This window comes from Sorex araneus, chromosome 1 (assembly GCF_027595985.1).
Source record: "Sorex araneus isolate mSorAra2 chromosome 1, mSorAra2.pri, whole genome shotgun sequence".
Taxonomy (NCBI): domain Eukaryota; kingdom Metazoa; phylum Chordata; class Mammalia; order Eulipotyphla; family Soricidae; genus Sorex; species Sorex araneus.
The window spans coordinates 315,303,192-315,324,586 of NC_073302.1; the positions used below are offsets into that span (position 1 = coordinate 315,303,192).

General features: G+C 39.3%; 1 protein-coding gene across 1 annotated transcript in view; it reads right to left on the bottom strand.

Moving 5' to 3' along the window:
- PALLD (palladin, cytoskeletal associated protein) overlaps positions 1-20,179 on the bottom strand; it is a 499,224-nt gene extending 479,045 nt beyond the window's left edge. Inside the window, exon 1 of the mRNA XM_004610370.2 lies at positions 20,108-20,179. The gene's annotated coding sequence lies outside the window, so the exon portion shown is untranslated. The remainder of the gene's footprint in view (positions 1-20,107) is intronic.
- Positions 20,180-21,395: the final 1,216 nt, after the last annotated feature.

Here is a 21,395-nt window from a genome sequence, read left to right on the forward strand (position 1 = left end):
AGGGAAAAAAAGATGGCAATACTAATTACAGTTGAGTTGAAATTGTGTTAAATTCCCTAATCCATGTTTATATATAGGTACTTGGGAAATGTTAGGTATTATAAATTTTAATAATAGTTTCCTTTTAAATCTAGTTCTTAGGGCATAAATATAGAGAACAATATTTACTCTTCTGGGATTAAAGGCCAGTAGCATTCATTTCCAAAATAAGTTTTACTCAGTTTAAACAACATATTTAACCTCTGTTTACAAAGACAAATTAGTAAGGGTATCAAATTGCATAAAGAGAGAAAATCACACATTCGTGTTTTGAATAGTTACATAAAATCTGGGAAAAGATATTAGTAAACAGAAGTCAGTAGTGCATTACAAGAAAAACACACCATTATGTGTATCCATTCTGTACAAGAGGCAAACTTTATGGCCGTTTCCATAGATAATTAATGACTCCTCACATAAAAAACCTTTGTGGAACAGAAAAATGTTTCAACTTTAATATTACAGTGTCCTCTTCATGTTTCCATGTGTTCACACATACTGAGCTAAACTTAGTAGTAAAAGATAAAACATTGAGGACACTCAGTAACAAATGTGAGCTCTTAACCAATACTACTGAAGGGTCTGGCAAAATGAAGTTGAAAGCTACAGAAAGAATTGATATTGTGGCACACAATTCTCCACAATAGTAATCAACAAATGTCTATCACTTCAATTGAAGCAGCTTTTCTTCCTTTCCCCCCCCCCTTTTTTTTGAATCAGAAAAAAATGGATACAAAGTTTATTTAGAGGAATTACAAGAGAGAAGATTTAGGGAGACTGAGAAAAGGAATAAGGCCTGAGGAAGTGTGACTTTGCTGGAATTGGTGAAGAGAATCTTTAAGAGGAAAAAAAGAGCAGCGTAAACTCTAAAAGGAATGTTGAACTTAATCCTCTCCAAGAAGAAAAATCACACTAAACTGGCAGCATATACTAAATGCCTGTATGCATGTTGGTCTATTTCTTGGCTTTTTTTCTTTTTTCACTGCATGCTTCTCACACTACAGGGTAAATAATCAGATTCCTATTTCACTTCAGAAAATAAAACTTTTCTGCTCATCCAAATTGGGACTATTTGGATATGGAAGGATGTGGTTTGGGGAATATAGTTAAGATAGAACTAGGATGAAAATATGCCTGCATGGACATTCAAATATTTTGATTTGAGTCAAGAACTTGTCTCTTTTTCAGACATGTGAGTGGGGCATTGTAAAGTTTTGTTGGTACTTAGCACAGTGATCATGGGAGATAGCTCCACTCTTAACTGCAGTTAGAAGTAAGTGGGGTGGGAGACTCAACTCTAATGTGTCTGTTTCTTGTGACATTTTAAAAGAGCATCAGAGAAAAACTGATAACAGAGATTACCTTGACTTTTGATGTTTTTAATTTTTTTTGATCTTTTGTTAATGATAATAATGAAGATAAAATAAATACATGATATAGAAGAATCTAGAAGAATCTAATTTAGAAGAATTGCATTAGTTTTAATGATATCCCAAGTAGTCTGAGATGAGCACATTTTTAAAACTAAAGTTTAACGTCTGAGTGCTATGTTTAAGAAAAATTTCAATTTTCTTTTTGCATTTAAACTTATAAGGGCTTATATAGAACTTACCATTAAAAAAAAGAAAAAAAGAAAAGGGGAAAAATTAGCCACACAATAAATGAAAGTGTTTTTAGTCTTTAAAATTCTTTCTTTACTGGTGGACCCACTAGAAAAAGAAAAAAGAAAAGAAGCAATATTTGAAGTCTCCTTGGTATAAAGCAGGAATTAATTAAAGAAATGTTTAGTACGTTTCAATTCAGAGGATTTAAAAAAAACTTTATTGATTTTATGCATCTTCAACAAGATTAACAAACAGTGCTCTGCTTTCGTCTCTGATTTTCAAATCACCAAATCCAATTATAAGCAGATATATTTAGTATCTATGATCACTTTATCTTCCACTGACTCACCTCAATTAGTTGTATCCCTTGATTTCCTGGAGCTTCTTTGAGGACCTAATTCTACTTACCAGAAAAGTTTCATATTAAAACATGTTCATTTTCACGTTATTAAAAATAGATAATAAAATGAAATAACTTAAATATGATTTATCAACTGCTGTAGTAAACTCGTGGAATTTTGAAGTTACCACAGAAAGTGGTTTATGCAAAGGTGTTTGTAATTTACATAGAAAAGACTCATTTTATCATGTAAAGAGAATCAGCAAAGAGATCAATTTTTTTTACTTAAATATAACATAAAAATTCTAAAAGTATTTGTATTACTAAAGTCACAATGGTTTCAATAGAGTCATTTTGATATATAGATATAGATATATTTATAAGGGCTGGAGCAATAGCACAGGGGGTAGGGCGTTTGCCTTGCACGCGGTCGACCTGGGTTTGATTCCTCCATCCTTCTCGGAGAGCCTGGCAAGCTACTGAGAGTATCCTGCCTGCATGGCAGAGCCTGGCAAGCTACCCGTGGCATCTGTTCAATCTGAATATCTAAAAGTGACTATTTTTGCAGGTTGGGAGGGGTTTCCAAACAGTGATATGAAGTCTTGGGGGCCCCTCACAGTGATCTTAGCGAACTTTGTAGGCAGGAAAATATGGTGCCAAGAATAGATGGAAGAGGGGGTGGTGGAGTTGGGTGGGATGGACTGCACACAAGGCATGCACTTTAACCTCCGGCCTAAGAATGACTTCTTTGAGCCTTGTTTAACCTAAACCCAAACCAACAACCCTCTGTTTCTCTGGAAGTTTGCCTTTTACATGTCTCAGTGGTGTACTTATGAAACACGCAAGAGGAGTGGTTGCTGCCAGATGGCAAGGGACAGCTGTAGAGCCATTTCAGGAGCTGCTCACTCAGGGAAGTTTAATGTGGAAGGATGTGTCTGTCACTCCCCAGGAAAGCAGAAGGAAGAATATGACAGAGGAAGTCAGCTGTTGGACCAAAGAAGGGTTTCAACATTGTAAAAATGCCAGTTGCAAAAGACAGTTGCTATAACTCGCAAAAACCCTGAGGTCTGTCCGCTGTCTGCTTCTGTTAGCCTAGCAATTTACTAAGCTCTCGCTATTTTGGGAAGGAATTTCCACAGAGTTGGCCTATCTTCAGCCCCGGAGGTTTCCTCTGACTGTGATCAACAGGTGTTGAAAAAGTCTGTGGCAGAAATATCACAGACCCAGTGTGCTCACTTGACTTCTGTAACAGTGGCTGTGGATTCAGCTGAGTGAATCATTTCTTTACCAAGAGCCTTCCCGCAGGAGAAAAGCAAAACAGATTCTCCAACATTTCATAGATAGTTGCTTTTCCATACTCGCTGCACATGATATGGTTAATACTGTGCATTTATTTATAGTTTGTAAATCAAATATACTGATGATTACACAAAGGGTATATGAATGACTGATAGAGATTAAACATTTCCAAGAAATGCTAACATTACAATCTTAAACATTGTAAGCTATCCTGACCTAATTCTGTCTCACAAGAAAATTATTAAAAAGTTATTTAGAATAATAGTCATGCCAGTATTAGATGTGTGTGGGGGGGACTTATTTCTAATTCTAGATTATCAAACATTTTATTTTTCTTTTTGGGTCACACCCAGCGATGTGCAGAGGTTACTCCTGGCACTGAACAAAGGAATTACTCCTGGCGGTGCTCAGGGGACCATATGGGATGCTGGGAATCGAACCCAGGTCAGCCGCGTGCAAGGCAAATGCCCCACCCGCTGTGCTATTGCGCCAGCCCCAACATTATCAAACATTTGAGGGGTATTTTTTTAATGGATTTCATTAAAGTTTTATCCCTTAAGAGACAAAAAAGAAGAGACTCTCAGGTCAGCTTTTTGTTTGTTTTTGTTCTGTTTTGTTGGTGGTCAAATAGGGATGAGCTGCATGCAAGGTATAAGACTTGGATGCAGCTGTACCATCTCTTCGCCCCCTCTACCTTCTCTTTAAAATAACCTGATATTCTGTTCGTGATAAGAAACATTTTTTCCCCTGGATTCCTTTCAATATGGATAACTTGCCTCCTCCTTACCTTAGAAACTGCAACCACCCAATTCTCTTAATCTTAATCTTAATCTCTTAAACCCAATTCCACCTTGCAGTTGTTCTTCATCGTCATAGATAGTACCCCATATATTCTACACACTTTTAATACTTCCCTCTCCCTGCTACCACCACACACCCACCAAGGGATTACACATCCTGCAGCATTAAACAGAAAAGATAGACTGAGGTTGTAGCTCATGTTAAACATGATAGTTGTAAAAATATAAAGAGTTTCAATTCTTTGGAGTTTTAATTCTTTGTGATATATTGTAGGATAATATAGCCTCAGGTAGTTAAGGTTTATTGGGTTACTCCCATTGCAGTGCTCCCATTCCTCTGTGTTTATTTGTAACTTCTTTCTTAGTGTTCTGTTGACTTGCAAATATTGTTTTTCTCTTCTCCTTGAGTCCTTTGCATAGTTTATTCAGAGCAATGTCCTTTTTGTATGGACACAGGAAGACTTAGCAAATGCCATGCTTTTGTAACCTGGGAGTCATTTGAGTCTGCATGATATTTTCCTCCTGGGCATCTGTTCTCTCAACCTAAGCCTCAGCTGCCCTTACTTCCTAGCACCCCCAAAATCAGGGTCCCGACGAGGGACGAGACGGACCCAGGGCAAGTGGTGAGTTGTGTGTGCTACCCTGGCATCGAGATGGGCCTGGCCAAAGTGCCTAATGCTTAACTATAAGTTAAGAGCTTGATCATGGACAAATGTTGTCATGATCCAAACAGTGATAACTAGATTTGGACCCTACTAGAGTTAGGAGTGATTAATCTGGCCTGAGTGCTGTGGTCTGAGCCTGTGGCAAGATGTTTTCAGGAGAGCTGCCTTGCAAACCTCAATGTATCTCTTGCTATGTCCATGCAAAAATAACTAGTATTAAGATGTTAATGAGTGTTTGGAATGGGGAGAGGAGAAAAAACCCTTAAGAGGTATTTTGCCTACTGGCAGTCAGGAAGAGCTTTGGAATGCATTTAGGTTGTGTTCCCTTTAAACCTGACTGTCCTCAGGAAGGGCTTTATTATGTTGATTTTGCTACCTGGCAGTGTGTAACCTAGGGGCAAGGGCAAGAGTGGAAAAAGGGAGGAGAGAGATGGAGGGAAGGCTGCAGTTGATCCAGAGAGAGGATGGAGCTGGGAGTGCGGGAGATGAGAAAGATGGAAGATTGAATAAACAGTAACTAATCAGCAACCAGCTTGGTCCTCGTTCTTCCTTTGCCGATCCTTAACCACTGGCCATCCAGATCCAGCCCATACACAGTGGTTCCGGAGCACGGAACGCGGGAGGTGAGACAGAGCCGCCTGGAGAGCCCGAGAGTGCACACGCCCCTCGGCGTGTGCCATAGTTTTTTAAATCATATGACTATTGCTATACTGTGGGGCTGGAGCAATAACCCAACAGATAGGGCCAACCCGGGTACGATTCCCCCACCCCTCTCATAAAGCCTGGCAAGCTACAGTGAGTATTTCACCCGCATGGCAGATCCTGATAAGCTCCCTGTGGCATATTCGATATACCCAAAACAGTAACAAGTCTCACAATGGAGACATTACAGGTGCCCGCTTGAGCAAATAGATCAGCCACGGGATGACAGTGATACAGTGATCACTACACTGTTACTTTCTAAACATGTAAGTATTTGAAATGTGTACAAGTTGATACCAGCTATAGGCAAACATTTTGTTAAATGGTGATTGTGATTATGTAGAGTCAAACACATTTGAAATGGAAAATAAATGTTGAGTAAAACAAATCTGGGATTTTTACCTAATACCATAATTATATGACATAAGCTGCAATCTTTTCCTTAAGTGGTTTGTCTACATGAAGTATTGAAATATTTCTGAAAAATATTTTGACTATAGGTGATCCTTGTCAAACTCTGAAGAATCTTAAGGGCTGCTTTTTTGAGTATAACTAAAGTGGTAAAAGATTAGTCTTCCTCTTACTGTCTACTCCCAGGTTGGTGAGCATGAGAAGTATTATTTTTTGAGAAAAACAGTTTACTCTTTTAGTCAAGAATAAGTAAGCAAAAGCAGTAACAATTAAAACAGCATGGTACTGGAACAAAAGCAGAGCCGTAGACCAATGGAACAAGGTGGAATATCCCTACACACAACCCCAAATGTATGATCATCTAATCTTTGATAAGGGAGCAAGAGATGTGAAGTGGAGCAAGGAAAGCCTCTTTAACAAATAGTGCTGGCACAAATGGACAACCACATGCAAAAGAATGGGCTTAGACCTCGACTTGACACCATGCACAAAAGTCAGATCAAAATGGATTAAAGACCTTAACATCAGACCACAAACTATAAGGTACATCAAAGACAAGGTGGGCAAAACCCTCCATGATATTGAAGATAAAGGTATCTTCAAAGATGACACAGAACTAAGCAATTCAGTAGAAACAGAGATCAACAAATGGGACTACATTAAACTAAAAAGCTTCTGCACTGCAAAAGATACAGTGACCAGAATACAAAGACTATCTACAGAATGGGAAAGGATATTTACACAATACCCATCAGATAAGGGGTTGATATCAATGGTATATAAAGCACTGGTTGAACCCTACAAGAAGAAAACATCCAACCCCATCAGAAAATTGGGCAAAGAAATGAACAGAAACTTTCCCAAAGGAAGAGATACGAATAGCCAAAAGGCACATGAAAAAGTGCTCTCCATCACTAATCATCAGGGACATGCAGATCAAAACAACCAGGAGATACCACCTCACACCACAGAGACTGGTACACATCCAAAAGAACAAAATCAACCGCTGTTGGAGAGGATGTGGGGAGAAAGGGAGCCTTCTACACTGTTGGTGGGAATGCCGACTGGTTCAGCCCTTTTGGAAAACAATATGGACGATTCTCAAAAAATTATATATTGAGCTCCCATTTGACCCAGCAATACCACTGCTAGGAATATATCCCAGAGAAGCAAAAAAGTATAGTCGAAATGACATCTGCACTTAAATGTTCATCGCAGCACTGTTTACAATAGCCAGAATCTGGAAAAAAACCTAGTGCCCTAGAACGGATGACTGGTTGAAGAAACTTTGGTACATCTATACCATGGAATACTATGCAGCTGTTAGAAAAAGGAGATCATGAATTTTGCATATAAGTGGATCGGCATGGAAAGTTTCATGCTGAGTGAAATGAGTCAGAAAGAGAGAGACATAGAAAGATTGCACTCATCTGTGGAATATAGAATAACAGAGTGGGAGACTAACACCCAAGAATTGTAGAAATAAGTACCAGGAGGTTGACTCCATGGTTTGGAGGCTGGCCTCACATTCTGGGGAGAGGGAAACTCAGAGAAGGGATCACCAACTATAATGTGGTCGGAGGCCATGCGGGTGAAGGGCGTTGCGGGCTGAATGTGGGCTTGAGACTGAACACAGTGGCCACTTAACACCTTTATTGCAAACCACAACAGCTAATTAGAGAGAGAGAACAGAAGGGAATGCCCTGCCACAGTGGCAGGGTGGGGTGGGGGGAGATGGGATTGGGGAGGGTGGAAGTGATGCTGGGTTTACTGGTGGTGTAGAATGGGCACTGGTGAAGGGATGGGTTCTTGAACTTTGTATGAGGGAAACATGAGCACAACAGTGTATAAATCTGTAACTGTACCCTCACGGTGATTCACTAATTAAAAATAAATAAATTAAAAAAATAATAAGTAAGCAAAATTTAATTAAATTTTGGGATAATTAAAGAAATTAATCACTGGACCACAGCAATAGTTCAGCACTGGGTTTGGTCCCTGGCATCCCATATGACCCCCCAAGCATCACCAGAGCAGAGAGTAATTCCTGAGTCCAGAGTCAGAATTAACCCCTGAGCATTGCCAATGTTAATTTGTTCCCAAAACCCAAAACCAAAACCAAAAACAAAAATAAAAACAACTGGACACAAAAGCATCACTTTGCATACGAAAGTCTCTGGATACTGGATGCTTCAAATAAGGGAAAAAAGAAAAGCTGTCAGAACAGTTCTATTTTTCCTTTTTTTTGGTGGGGGGTCACAGTCAGCTATGCTCAGGGATTACTCCTGGCTCTGCACTCAGGAACTACTCCTGGTGATGCTGGGGGAACCATATGGGCTGTGGGGAATCGAACCCAGGTCAGTTTAATACAAGGCAAATGCCCTACCCACTGTACTATTGCTTCAGCCCCAGAACAGTGCTATTAACCCATTAACTTCTGTTAACCTAACAATTCTAAGAGATTATATATAGGAGGCATATCCTCAGGCATATCCTCCACCCCCCATTGTATTGTGCAGCAGTGTCTTTTTTTTTTTTTAAAGAAACACACAACTTTAGGATTGCCAAACATAAACTCAGGGGGAAAAAGTCATTCATGAAACATTTTAATCAAAGGCTCCATATATTCACTGAGAGAGATATAAGATTAGATGGCAAGCAACACAGAAGCCAATTAAACTCAACAAACAAATGCAATAACACAGAAGGCTCAACAAACAGCTTAGTAAATTCTCAGACAAGGACTTAACCTCCAAGGTGAGATATAACAATTTTCACAAGTTTTATTTTACTTTTGAATTTCCTTTTCCTTTGAAGTAATTTTGATAATTCCATTAGCTATTCAGTTGTAATAAGCAGTATTTTTTTAAAAAAAATGTCATTTCTGGAACATTAATACAATAGGACTGGAGAAAGTCAACACAGGAAAATAAAACTTTATTGTGTGTCTTGTTCAAACTGATCTGACTCTTTGACTGGGCAAAACTGTCTCCTTTCCAAAAAAATTACAAAAATGACAAAATCATATCTGAGAGGACTGAAAGGAAAATTATTACCCACTTTTATTTGTGACTTTTCTGACCATGCCTTTAGTCTGACTTATACTGCACCATCACATCTTCCTTTGTCCATTTTTAAGAACTGACCTGTTTGTTTTATTTTTCTTTATCCCTTTCTCCCTCACCCCTCTCTCTTTTCCTTCCTTCCTTCCTTCCTTCCTTCCTTCCTTCCTTCCTTCCTTCCTTCCTTCCTTCCTTCCTTCCTTCCTTCCTTCCTTCCTTCCTTCCTTCCTTCCTTCCTTCCTCCCTCCCTCCATCTTTCCTTCCTTTTCTCCCTCCCTCCCTCCCTCCCTCCCTCCCTCCCTCCCTCCCTTCCTTCCTTCCTTCCTTCCTTCCTTCCTTCCTTCCTTCCTTCCTCCCTCCCTCCCTCCCTTCCTTCCTTCCTTCTTCTTTCTTTCTTTCTTTCTTTCTTTCTTTCTTTCTTTCTTTCTTTCTTTCTTTCTTTCTTTCTTTCTTTCTTTCTTTCTTTCTTTCTTTCTTTCTTTCTTTCTTTCTTTCTGTCTTTCTTTCCTTTCTTTCTTTCCTTCTTTCTTTCCTTCTTTCCTTCCATTGTGTTGTTTTTAATTTTAATTTTTTAAATTTATTTCATACTTTGATTTTCTAAGTTGAGCCTATGTTCCCTGAGTTGTAACTATTACTTCAAAATGAATTCACTTTGGTTTAGGCTAGCCTTGTTAGTCTCTTATTAGAAGTTAGCACAGCAACAAACTTGTTGGATTATAATAAATATATAAAGCAGTAATTTAACTAAAGGATAGTGGGGAGAGCACAAATTTTAAACTCCTAAAGATAGGGGCTGGTGAGAAACCTATAATTTGTCTTATAGAGCCAGGAACTTCAAAACTGAAGGCCCTAGGCAATTCCTATGCAACTATTTTAAATGGGCAAAGTATATATCCAAGTAGATGTGAGATGGAAACAAACAAAACCGAAAGATTTCCTAAGAAGCAGTCAGATTCTGTCTCATCCCCAAGTTGCTACAGAAAAAATAAATTAGAAAAATTTCATGGTTAAAAAATTTTTATTTCTTAATGATAAAGCCAAGAAGATGAAGATAAATTACTGAAGAAAATCTAGGGGAATTTGATGGGTGAAAGAAAAGAGCTTTAATTGTTTTGTTTTTAATTTTTTTTTATTGAATCACCATGGTTACAAAGTTTTCATGACTGAGTTTCAGTCATACAATAGAACACTTATCCCTCCACCAGTGTGTGTTTTCTACCACAAATGTTCCCAGTATCCTGAGCCCCACCCCCGACCACTACCCCCTCCACCCTCACCACTCTTACCTCATCCCACCCCCTGACTCTATAGCAGTCATCTTCTTTCTTACTCTCTACTTTTGGGCATTATGGTTTTCAATACAGATAGTGAGAGGCCATCATATTTGGTCCTTAGTCTACTTCCAGCACACATCTCCCATCCTTAGTGATCCCTCCAACCATCATTGACTTAGTGGTCCCTTCTCCATCCAAACCACCTTCACCCCCAGCTCATGAGGCAGGCTTCCAAACCACAGAGTGATCATCCTGGCCTTTGTTTCTATTGCTTGTAGGTGTTAGTCTCATATTATGTTATTTTATATTCCACGAATGAGTGCAGTCATGTCTGTCCCTCACTTTCTAATTTCACTTAGCATGATACTCTCCATGACCATCCACTTATAAAAAAATTTCATAACTTCATCTTTTCTAACACTGTATAGTATTCCACTGTGTAGATGTATCAAAGATTCTTTAACCAGTTGTCTGTTTACGGGTACTGGGTTATTTCCAGATTCTGGATATTGTGATCAGTGAAAGATCTCTAAATGTACCTGTAATATTATTTATTCAAATAAGACACAGATTTAATATTAAAAAGTTAATATTTGAAACATTGCCACATCATATTAGGTAATGGAATAACTGAATGTTTTAGCAACATGATGAATCCTACAATATGTATAATGCATTATTATAATTTTCTAATAAAAGTAGCAGTTTTAATTCTAAATGCTAATCTTTCTTGACAGAGTTGTTTTGCTTTGTAGTGCTCAAGGCTTACTCCTTCTGGTTTTGTGCTCAGAGATCTTTCCTGGTGGTGCAGGGTGGGTGGGACCAAGGATGTAATCTGGATCAATGAATCAACCATATCTACCGTGTGCAAGAAAAGTGTCCTACACACTGGACTTTCTCTCTGACCTTAGACTCATGTAATTTTATTTTATTTTATTTTTTTAAATTTTTATTAAATCACCATGTGGAAAGTTACAAAGTTCTCAGTTTTATATGTCAGTTATACAATATTCAAACACCCATCCCTTCACCAGTGCCCATATTCCACCACCAGAAACCCCAGTATACCCCCGCCCCCACGCCCTACCCCCTACTGTATAACTAATGAATTTCACTTCATTTTTTCTTTACCTTGATTACATTCCATAATTCAACACAAAACTCACTATAGTTGACATAACTCTCTCTCTCTCTCTCTTTTTTTTCTTTTTCCTTTTCCCTTTTTTTTTTCTTTTTCCCCCTCATCCCCCTTCCTGCGCCTCATAGTATGGTGTACGCCACGCCGCGTCGGCCAGCGTGGGGCTTTTGCTTAGTTCACAGTCCAGAGGTGGCTGCTACATTAAAAACCTTCAATATTTCAACAAACACTTACTGTTATTATTTGGAGTTTCCCCCCCAAGTCAGACCTGTACAAATGAAACCGTATCACATTGCTGACAATTATAAATGTTAAGTCCACGCGGTTTTGGATTTCTGTATAAAGTCCAGGGAAAATTCTGCCAGAAATTACATAGCCCAGCTCACAGTCCCAGTGCATTGCTGTAAGAAGTCTCTGAATTCAAAGTCTTTAGGCGCAGAGGGTCCGATTCGCGCTCAGCGGCTCCGGGTTTATCTGGGCGAGGGCGTGCCGGTTACGCCCCCTTCCCATGAGTTCCTGGGAGCCCCCAAAGTAAAATCCGAATACCTGTGGGTCTGGAGTCACAGAAGATGGCGCCTGCCACATGGGTGCCGCCAGCCCACCGCTTTCCGTGCAGGAAGACAGAGTGGGGAGGACAAAAAAAAAAAATCCACCCCCGGCAGCACAGAGTTGTAGCCCAGTTTGGTGTCCCAGTGCATCGCTCTCGGATGCTGCGCTGGATGCCCGAATGTGTTACATCTTTGGAATCAAAGTCTTTAGGCGCAGAGGGTCCCAGACTCATGTAATTTTAAAGAGGCACTCTAAATGATGTATACAAAATATGTGTGCTTCAAAAGATCTCATTATAGAATAATAATGCATAGAAGATATTAATTTATATTTAAAATATGAATGTATTATTTAAAACATAAACATCATGTTTATAGACAAACATTTAAATGTTTTAAGTTGAGCTAATACAAAGGGTTGACTGGGTGACAGTTGTTTTTTTTCCAGTATAGAAAAATTTTGTAATTATATATTTATATAGGTATAAATATATTTAATATTTAATTATATAATTAAAGGGCTGGAGTGATAGTGCAGTGGGTAGGGCATTCCCTTTCCGGGTTTGATTCCTCCACCCCTCTTGGAGAGCCCGGCAAGCTACCGAGAGCATCTCGCCCGCATGGCAGAGCCTGGCAAGCTACCCTTGGTGTACTCCATATGCCAAAAACAGTAACAATAAGTCTCACAATGGCGACGTTACTGCTGCAAGCTTGAGCAAATCGATGAGCAATGGGATGACAGTGATACAGGGACAGTGAATTCAATAGTTACTTACATAATTCTAAATAGTTTTGAGATTTATTTGGCCTAAGTAAGGGTAACTTTTTAAAAAATTTCAAGCCAAAACTTAAAACTTTGTTTTGGGTGGTTGGGGGGTACCATGCCTGTTTGTGCTCAGGGCTTTCTCCTGGTTCTGCATTCAGGGATCATTCCTGGCAACCTGGGGATCCTATATGGTATTGGGGATGGAACCCGGTTGGTCTGATAAAAAATTAAACCATTCCTTTTCTCTTAAAGTTTGCATTTTACACTCTGGGGCTACTTAAGCAAATGACTAGAGTGACAGTCACACTCAGGCTCCCAAGTGGAGTAGTTGCTGCTAGATGTGTAGTGACAGCTGAATAACCATTTCCAGAGCTGCTTACTCAAGAATGTCTAAAATGGGAGGATGGGGCTGTCAGTCTCTAAGAAAACAGAAGGAAGAATATGACAAAGGAGGAAGTCAGCTGTTGGACCAAAGGAAGGTTTAGACATTTAAAAAATGCCAACCATTGAAGACAGTTGCATCACCATATAAAATTCTGAGGTCTGTCCTATCTACTTCTTTAGCTAGGCAATTTATTCAGCACTATTTTGGAAAAGAATTTCCAGAAGTGGCCTATCTTTAGTCCCCTGTATTTTCTCTCACTGACTGGCCAACAGGTGTTAATAAAAGCCAGTGGCAGGAATATCACAGATCCAGTGCTTTTATTTCAATTCTATATCTACATTTGTGATTTCATTGCGATGTTTATTTCAACAGTATAATGAGAAAAATACATTGTTGCATACTTACTTACTTTCCCATAGACAAGCCTGTGAAATTATTATTAGTGATAGTACAGTGGATAGGGCATTTTGCCTTGCACATGGCTGACCCTGGTTCAATTCCTCCGTCCTCTCAGAGAAACCAGCAAGCTACCGAGAGTATCTCGCCTCCATGGCAGAGCATGACAGAAGCTACCCATGGCATATTCAATATGCCAAAAACAGTAACAAGTCTCACAAAGGAGACATTACTGGTGCCCGCTTGAGCAAATCGATGAGCAATGGATGACAGTGACAGTGACATAAATTTAGTATCTGTAAATTTAGTATTAAGCTTAAGATTACAGAATTACAACCTAAACAAATTTGTTAGGAAATAAATTCTATTTATAATAAAAGCTTCTAATATTATAATATTTGGAAAGCATGCATCAATCTAAACTTTTAAAAATGATTCAATCTGTAAAATGAATAAGCATTAAATTTCAAAGCAATGTGGCAGGTAAACTCTTGAAATAATTCCTCCACAAACAGAAAAAGTAAACAGTCAAATAATATTGAATTAAATTTTTTTGTGAAATAAGATCTAATGAATGGAGAGGTGATTATGATCACGGCTTCTCTAACTGCCAAAGATGGCATGCACGTAATTTCTGAAAAGAATGAATGGTTTTTCACAGTAGATTATGCCAACATATGCCAGTGGGCTCCAGAAAGACATTGATGCCCCATAGCCAATGTTATTAAAATTACTGACTCAGTCCAACTAACATATGATATACTATGTCTGGTGGTCTTCAACCACCATTTCATGAACAGCTACCAGGTTACAGTTATAGAAAAGTTGAAACCAGCCAAAGTGTCTGTGGACTGGTCTATAAATAGGTGCCAGTCCAAAAGTGTAAAGGGCTGAAGAATGCTGAACTATACTATCTATATCTATAACTATGTATTTATCAGTGTGTGATTTACTATTATAGATTGGGGTAATAGGCTCTACTCAGTGTTGTTTCAGCAACTCTCAGCTACAAGTCCTGTCTTTGTTTCTGAAGAGACACAGTACCTTACTACCTTCTCACTGAATGTGGTTAAAATACCCACAGGGATTTTAGTAATCTTGCCATTGTATATGCTATTTGCATGCAAGATCCTAAATCTATTCCCTGCTTTCTCCTGGAAGACAGGATTTAATTACATGACCTCTTCTGGGGAAAATATTAATTCATTTATCAATATGAAAGGGTTTTTGTTAGGACATGCAAGTACTAACAAAGGGGCATACAAAAAGGGAACCTTGCCATTGTTCCACATGTTATACCAGACTCTGCCACCCTGATAAAATTTCTGAAATTTACTTGATGAACCCAGTTCAATAGTGTTCCATTTCTGACCATGTCAAGACCCAGCTGTTGGGCCGCTCAGCCCGTAAAACATTAACAAAAGTCCAATATTTTAGTCCTTTTTATAATCTAGAGGTGACACAGTCCACATTTATAAATTTTATATGATTCATAAGTGTTATTTGCAAACCAGTCTACTTAACCAAGGAGCCTTCCAACAGAATATTAGAAATTTACATAGTAATTTACTTGGAGAAATGTGAGGGGAGAGAAGAAAGAGAGAGATATATGTTTCAGAGAAAATATGGGTTTCTCCAGGAGTTGAAAAAGTAGTGCATGGCTTTTGAGAGATTATATACATTTTCTTCAAATTACTTTGGTCCAAAGGAATTGGAAGATTTTGTTATTGGAGTTATCACAGTTCTTATGAAGGAGCTCAGAGAATTGTTACTATTTTCATGAAAATGACACTGAAAGAGAGGCCACACAAGCATTAGTACTATTGAACAAACATTGAGTAGTCACCTTGGCATTGGATGTTTTGACCAATAATTGTATTTTTACATATTCTTAGGTCATGGTCCAAATTTTTTTCCCTGTGAGTTAAAGAACTCCGGAAAGCTCTTTCATCATATATTTCCAAAATATAAGTCTATATATATATATTAAGACTGTAATATTTACCAAACATTCCTCATTTCATTTGATATTGGAGAATACACACTGATAGAGATGGAGAAATCAAGAAAGTTTTCAGCAGAATTTTTACTTCTCTAGAGCCACTTGCAGTTGATTTAATTGGTTTAAAAGGCTCCACAGCAAGTATCATTCTCAATGGGGAAAAACTGAAAGTCTTTCCTCTAAGATCGGGCACAAGGCAAGGTTGCCCACTTTTGCCACCCCTGTTCAATATAAGTACTGGAAGTCCTGGCCATAGCAGTTAGACAAGAAAAAGATATCAGGGGCATACAGATAGGAAAGGAAGAGGTCAAGTTATCACTATTTGCAGACAATATGATACTATACTTGGACAACCCTAAAGACTCTGCAGAAAAGCTCCTAGAAACAATAAGTTGATATAGTAAAGTGGCAGGCTACAAAACCAACACCCAAAAGTCCATGGCTTTCTTATATACAAATAATGAAAGAGAAGAAAGAGACATTAATAAAACAATCCCGTTCACAATAGTACCTCAGAAAATCAAGTACCTTGGAATCAGCTTAACCAAAGAGGTGAAGAACCTATACAAGGAAAATTACAAAACACTACTTCAAGAAATAAAAGAGGACACTAGGAAATGGAGACACATCCTCTGCTCGTGGATAGGGAGAATTAACATTATCAAAATGGCAATACTGCCCAAAGAACTATACAAATTTAATGCAGTCCCTATCAGGAGAACCACGACATTTTTCAAAGAAATAGACAAAACACTCCTGAAATTTATATGGAACAATAACCCCCCACTAATAGTTAAAGCAATTTTTGGAAAAAAGAAGATGGGTGACATCACTTTCCCCAACTTCAAACTCTACTACAAAGCAGTAGTAATTAAAACATCATGGCATTGGGATAAAAACAGACCTGCAGACCAATGGAACAGAGTTGAATATCTTGTCACAGATCCCCAAATGTATGGTCACTTAATCTTTGACAAAGGAGCAAGAAATGCAAAGCGGAACAAGGAAGGCCTCTTCAACAAGTGGTGCTGGGAAAACTGGATAACTACCTGCAAAAAAGTGAACTCTGACCTCTGTCTAATGCCAGGCACCAAAGTCAGATCAAAGTGGATTAAAGACCTCAATATCAGACATGAGTCTATAAGGTTCATAGAAAAAATGTAGGCAGAATTCTTCATGACATTGAAGCTAAAAACATCTTTAAGGATGAAACAGCACTGACCATGCAAGTGGAAGCAAACATAAACAAATGGGACGACATCAAACTAAGAAGCTTCTACACTTCAAAAGAAACAGTGACAAAAATGCAGAAAGAACCCACATAATGGGAAAGAATATTTATCCAATACCCATCTGATAAGGGATTAATATCAAGGATATAAGCGCATCTATTACCATTAAAATACTAGTAGAATTGTACAAGAAAAAACCTCCAACCCCATCAAAAATGGGGAGAAGAAATAAACAGAAGTTTCCTCAAAAAAGAAATACAAATGGCCAAAAGGCACATGAAAAAATGCTCCACATTGCTAGTCATCAGGGAGATGCAAATCAAAACAATGAGATATCATCTCACACCACAGATACTGGCACACATTCAAAAGAACAAAAGCAACCAGTGCTGGCATGGATGTGGAGAAAAAGGGACGCTCCATCACTGTTGGTGGGAATGCAGACAGGTCCAGCCTTTCTGGAAAACAATATGACAGTCCTTTAAAACCTAGAAATTGAGCTTCCATATGACCCTGCAATACCACTTCTGGGAATATATCCCGAGGATGCAAAAAAGCACAGTAGAAATTACATCTGGACCTATATATTCATTGCAGCACTGTTCACAATAGTCAAAATATGGAAACAACCCGAGTGCTCTAAAACAGATGACTGGTTAAAGAAACTTTGGTACGTCTACACAATGGAATACTATGCAGCTGTTAGGAGTGATGAAGTAATGAAATTTGCTTATAAATGGATAAACATGGAGAGTATCATGCTAAATGAAATGAGTCAGAAAGAGAGGGACAGACATAGAGGGACTGCGCTCATTTGTGGAGTATAAAATAACATCACATGAGGCTGACACCCAAGGACAGTAGATACAAGGGCCAGGGGGATTGCCCCATTGCTGGAAGACTGCTTCATGAGTGGAGGGGAGAAGGCAGATGGAATAGAGAAGGGATCACTAAGAAAATGATGGCTGGAGGAACCATTTGGGATGGGAGATGCATGCCAAAAGTAGATAATGGACCAAACAAGATGACCTCTCAGTGTCTGTGTTGCAAGCTATAATGCCCAAAAGTAGAGAGAGAGTATGGGGAATATTTTCTGCCATAGAGGTAGGAGGAGGGTGGGAAAGGGGATGTACACCCCGGTTATTGGTGGTGGGGAATGAGGACTGGTGGAGGGATGGGTGTTTGATCATTGTGAGATTGTAACCTAAACATGAAAGCTTGTAACTATCTCACGGTGATTCGATAAAATTAAAAAAATTAAAAAAAAATAAGAGGCTCAATTGTTTCTGCAAAAAACTCTTATGTATATTGTAAGGAGAAAATGGACACTTCTGTGTGGCTCACCATTGCAACAGGTGTTGATAGAACTAAATTTTCATCCCATGGTGACATGAACTCCTACACCAGTGCCACACAGATTCTTCACCTGGCTTTTAGTGGTCATAAAGGGGAGCATACCCCAAATTCATATTTTTGATGACCACCTTGATATTTGGTCCTCTCTCTCCAGGTCAAGAGCCTGCCTTACTAAATATTAGGGAGGTTTCTATTCCTGAAAAAATTGTCATCAGGAAGATTTAAATTACTTTCAGGGGATTATATTGTATGGCCAAAGATTTCAGTGCTGCCTTGTCATCTTGGACAACTCTGACACGCCAGGCTTCTAAATGATCTGTAGGGAATTATGAAGTCCTCTCTAGTCATTAGATATGTGTCCCATTCAGTGGACAAAGATCCGTACTCGAATAGTTTATCAGTCAGATCAGCTGAATTTACTTAGCAAGTTTCACTTATGTGACAAAAATATTTTATCAGTCGTGTTCTACTAGATCCAGAGGTCACATCACTCTTGTCAAAAAGGTCCCATTTTATAACCTTATAACTAGATAAACTCCCAGCAATGAAGATATGCTCAAGTGTAACAGGGTGTATTCAGGAAGATAACCTCAGCATCAGGGTGGAAAATGAACAATAGAGGAGCCGGTAGGAGTCAGGAGAGTTAAGGTTATTGGAGAAATCGAGTGAGAAATGAGCTTTGGAAAGCTGGAACAGAGATTCTAGATTCCTTAAGACTCCTAATAAGAAGTTCAAATTTTCTGGGTTTCAGGCAGATGAAGATGTAGCAGTGATTCTCAGGCATCTCAATTGAGTCCATGCTATGTGACAACACCACTAATTGTCAGGAAAGGTAGAAAAAGCCTATCTGAAAATTACATCAACTGAAAGCAAGAGAGAAGAAACTTTTTTGGGGGAAAGAAAGGTGGGTGAAAATTCTTTCAAATGTTTTGAAGAGGGAAATAAACTAAGCATTGGCTATACAAGTGCTGCGAAGATTTCTCCTTCACTGGAGCATCATTAATGGTTTTTAACACAGCAGTTTTAGGGTTGATCTAGAGTACGATTTATAGGGACAATTAGATGTACCAGTGAAAGATGGGTCTAAAGTGTAGTCATCACTAATGATTTGTCACACATCAAGTTCCGGGTATTTTTATTTCTTTCTGAACTTTATCATCAATGAATAAATAAATAATAAAATGAGTAATTGAATGAGTACATTCAAATGAGTAAAACGAAATGGATATAAGACATGCCTATTCTTTGCATCCCCACCTATTTAATTTTGTGATAGGTTTTGTGATAGGCTTCCTTTTGTGATAGGAAAATAGGTGACTCACAACTTTCTGTTGTTTTTCCTGTGGAATATCACCTATATATCTGCTCTTTCCATGAGGTCAAACAGATATGTGGCTTCCTATGTCGCCATGGCTATGAGAGCAAAGTTCTAAATCCAGGGAGTTATCTGGAGCTTTTAGAACAAGAATTCCAACCTTTTATATTCCTACATACTTTCCTTCTCTCCCTGTTTGTTTACATCATTTAAAAGTAATGGCATTTATTGAAGCCTACCAATATTTTCTACTTTAGAGTAGAACATATTTGTGTAAACTCTCAGTTGTGGTGTAAGGCAGAAATGAAATGTATTTAAAAAACACATCCTGCAAATATGTGACTATACAGGACCATTATGGATATAACTTTCCAGCAGTACATTCTTTATTAATTTTCTTCATGCAATCTAAGCGTTCTTAGTAATGTGTGCTACAGATTTTATTTTGTTATTTTTATTAAGTGGGTTCATACCCAAACTCTACAAAAGAAAAATCAAGTTAGTCACCTAAAAACTCACCATTTTCTACCAGGAAGATTTGGAAACTTCTGTTTCCATTCAAAGTGAATTTGAACTCAGTAATTCCTGAGTGCAGAGCCAGGAGTAACCCTTGAGCACTGCTGTGTGTGACCCTCCAAAGTCAACAAATATTTAAAAAATAAACACATAAGCCCGACTAAAGAATAATCAAAGCGAACACAAATAATAAAAACACAGTTAGTCGGGCCACATCTTTCAGTGGAATTTCAGATTCCACAATGTCCATATTTTACCTTATTAAACGCTTCTTAATTTTTTTCTGGTCCACAGGTCCAGGATTTTCTGCCTACAAACATACTTTGTTATTGATGCTCCTACCTTTACCTCCGCCCTCTCCTCGTTCCAGCTGGGCAGGAGGACGCTCCAACTTACCGCCTATTCCTCTCAACTATGACTCAAAAAGGAAATCGAAACCAGAGTTCAGGCTAAGGAAAAGGAAACCGAAACTTAATGTCTAAGGGCATAAAAGTGCAGGCTGAGGTTTTTTTCCCCCCCGGCCAGCATTCCGGTTACTCGCTGGAACCTGTTTCTCGCTGAAAACTTGTTTTCCGCCGGACCCGGGCTTGGCCGCTCCCTCCCCGCGGGCCTGCAACGCAGCAGCTACTTGGACCAGCAGGTCGCCGCGGGGAGCGGGGCTCTCTGGTCGGGGTGGGGGACTGGTGGGACCGGCTGCCTCCCTGGTCCTTGGGCAGGGCCTGGAGCTGAGCCTTGCTGGCTTCTCTCTGTCTGGGCAGCTGGGGCGAAGGAGCAGGGGGATCCCCTTCGTGCTCGGGAGTCTTGCAGAAGGCGGGGCGCGGCTGCAGCTCCGGAGATGGTGCTGGGGGGAAGAGCCGGGACGTCTGAGATCTGCAAGGTTCTTTTCAGTGAAAGGGTGCAGGGAGTCTGGGGAATGGGAAGAAAATAAGGAACCCACCTATAAAACCTGGATTCTGAAAGCAAAACAGTAATTGGAGGGCTGCCACAGATTTGCCGAATCAGAATCTGCAGGTCTTTCTCGCGCACCCTCACGCTTGTTTCAATGACAACACAGTAAATTGGAATGTGTTTTGATCGCTTACTGCCTTTTTAAAAAGACTACAGTAGGGGCTGGAGCGATAGCACAGCGGGTAGGGCGTTTGCCTTGCATGCTTCAGGCCCGGGTTCTATTCCCAGCATCTCATATAGTCCCCTAGAGCACCGCCAGGAGTAATTTCTGAATGCGTGAGCCAGGAGTAACCGCTGTGCATTGTAGGGTGTGACCCAAAAAGCCAAAAAAAAAAAAAAAAGGCTACTGTGATGGTAATTTTTTTTTTCGTTTTGTTTTGGGCATGGCTGTCCTCTGAGGCTGCTCCCAAGCACCATGGAGTCTCTTTCCATGGTGCTCGGGATACTGGGAATGAGAGGGCGGGGTGTGGCCGGGATTGAACTAGGATACATCAGTCCTCTGACCCTGCAGTGATAAGTTTAGTGGTTTTGTTTTTTTCAGATATTACTTACACGTTAAAGAGAAGGTATTCCTGGTCAAGAGGCGTTACTAAATTC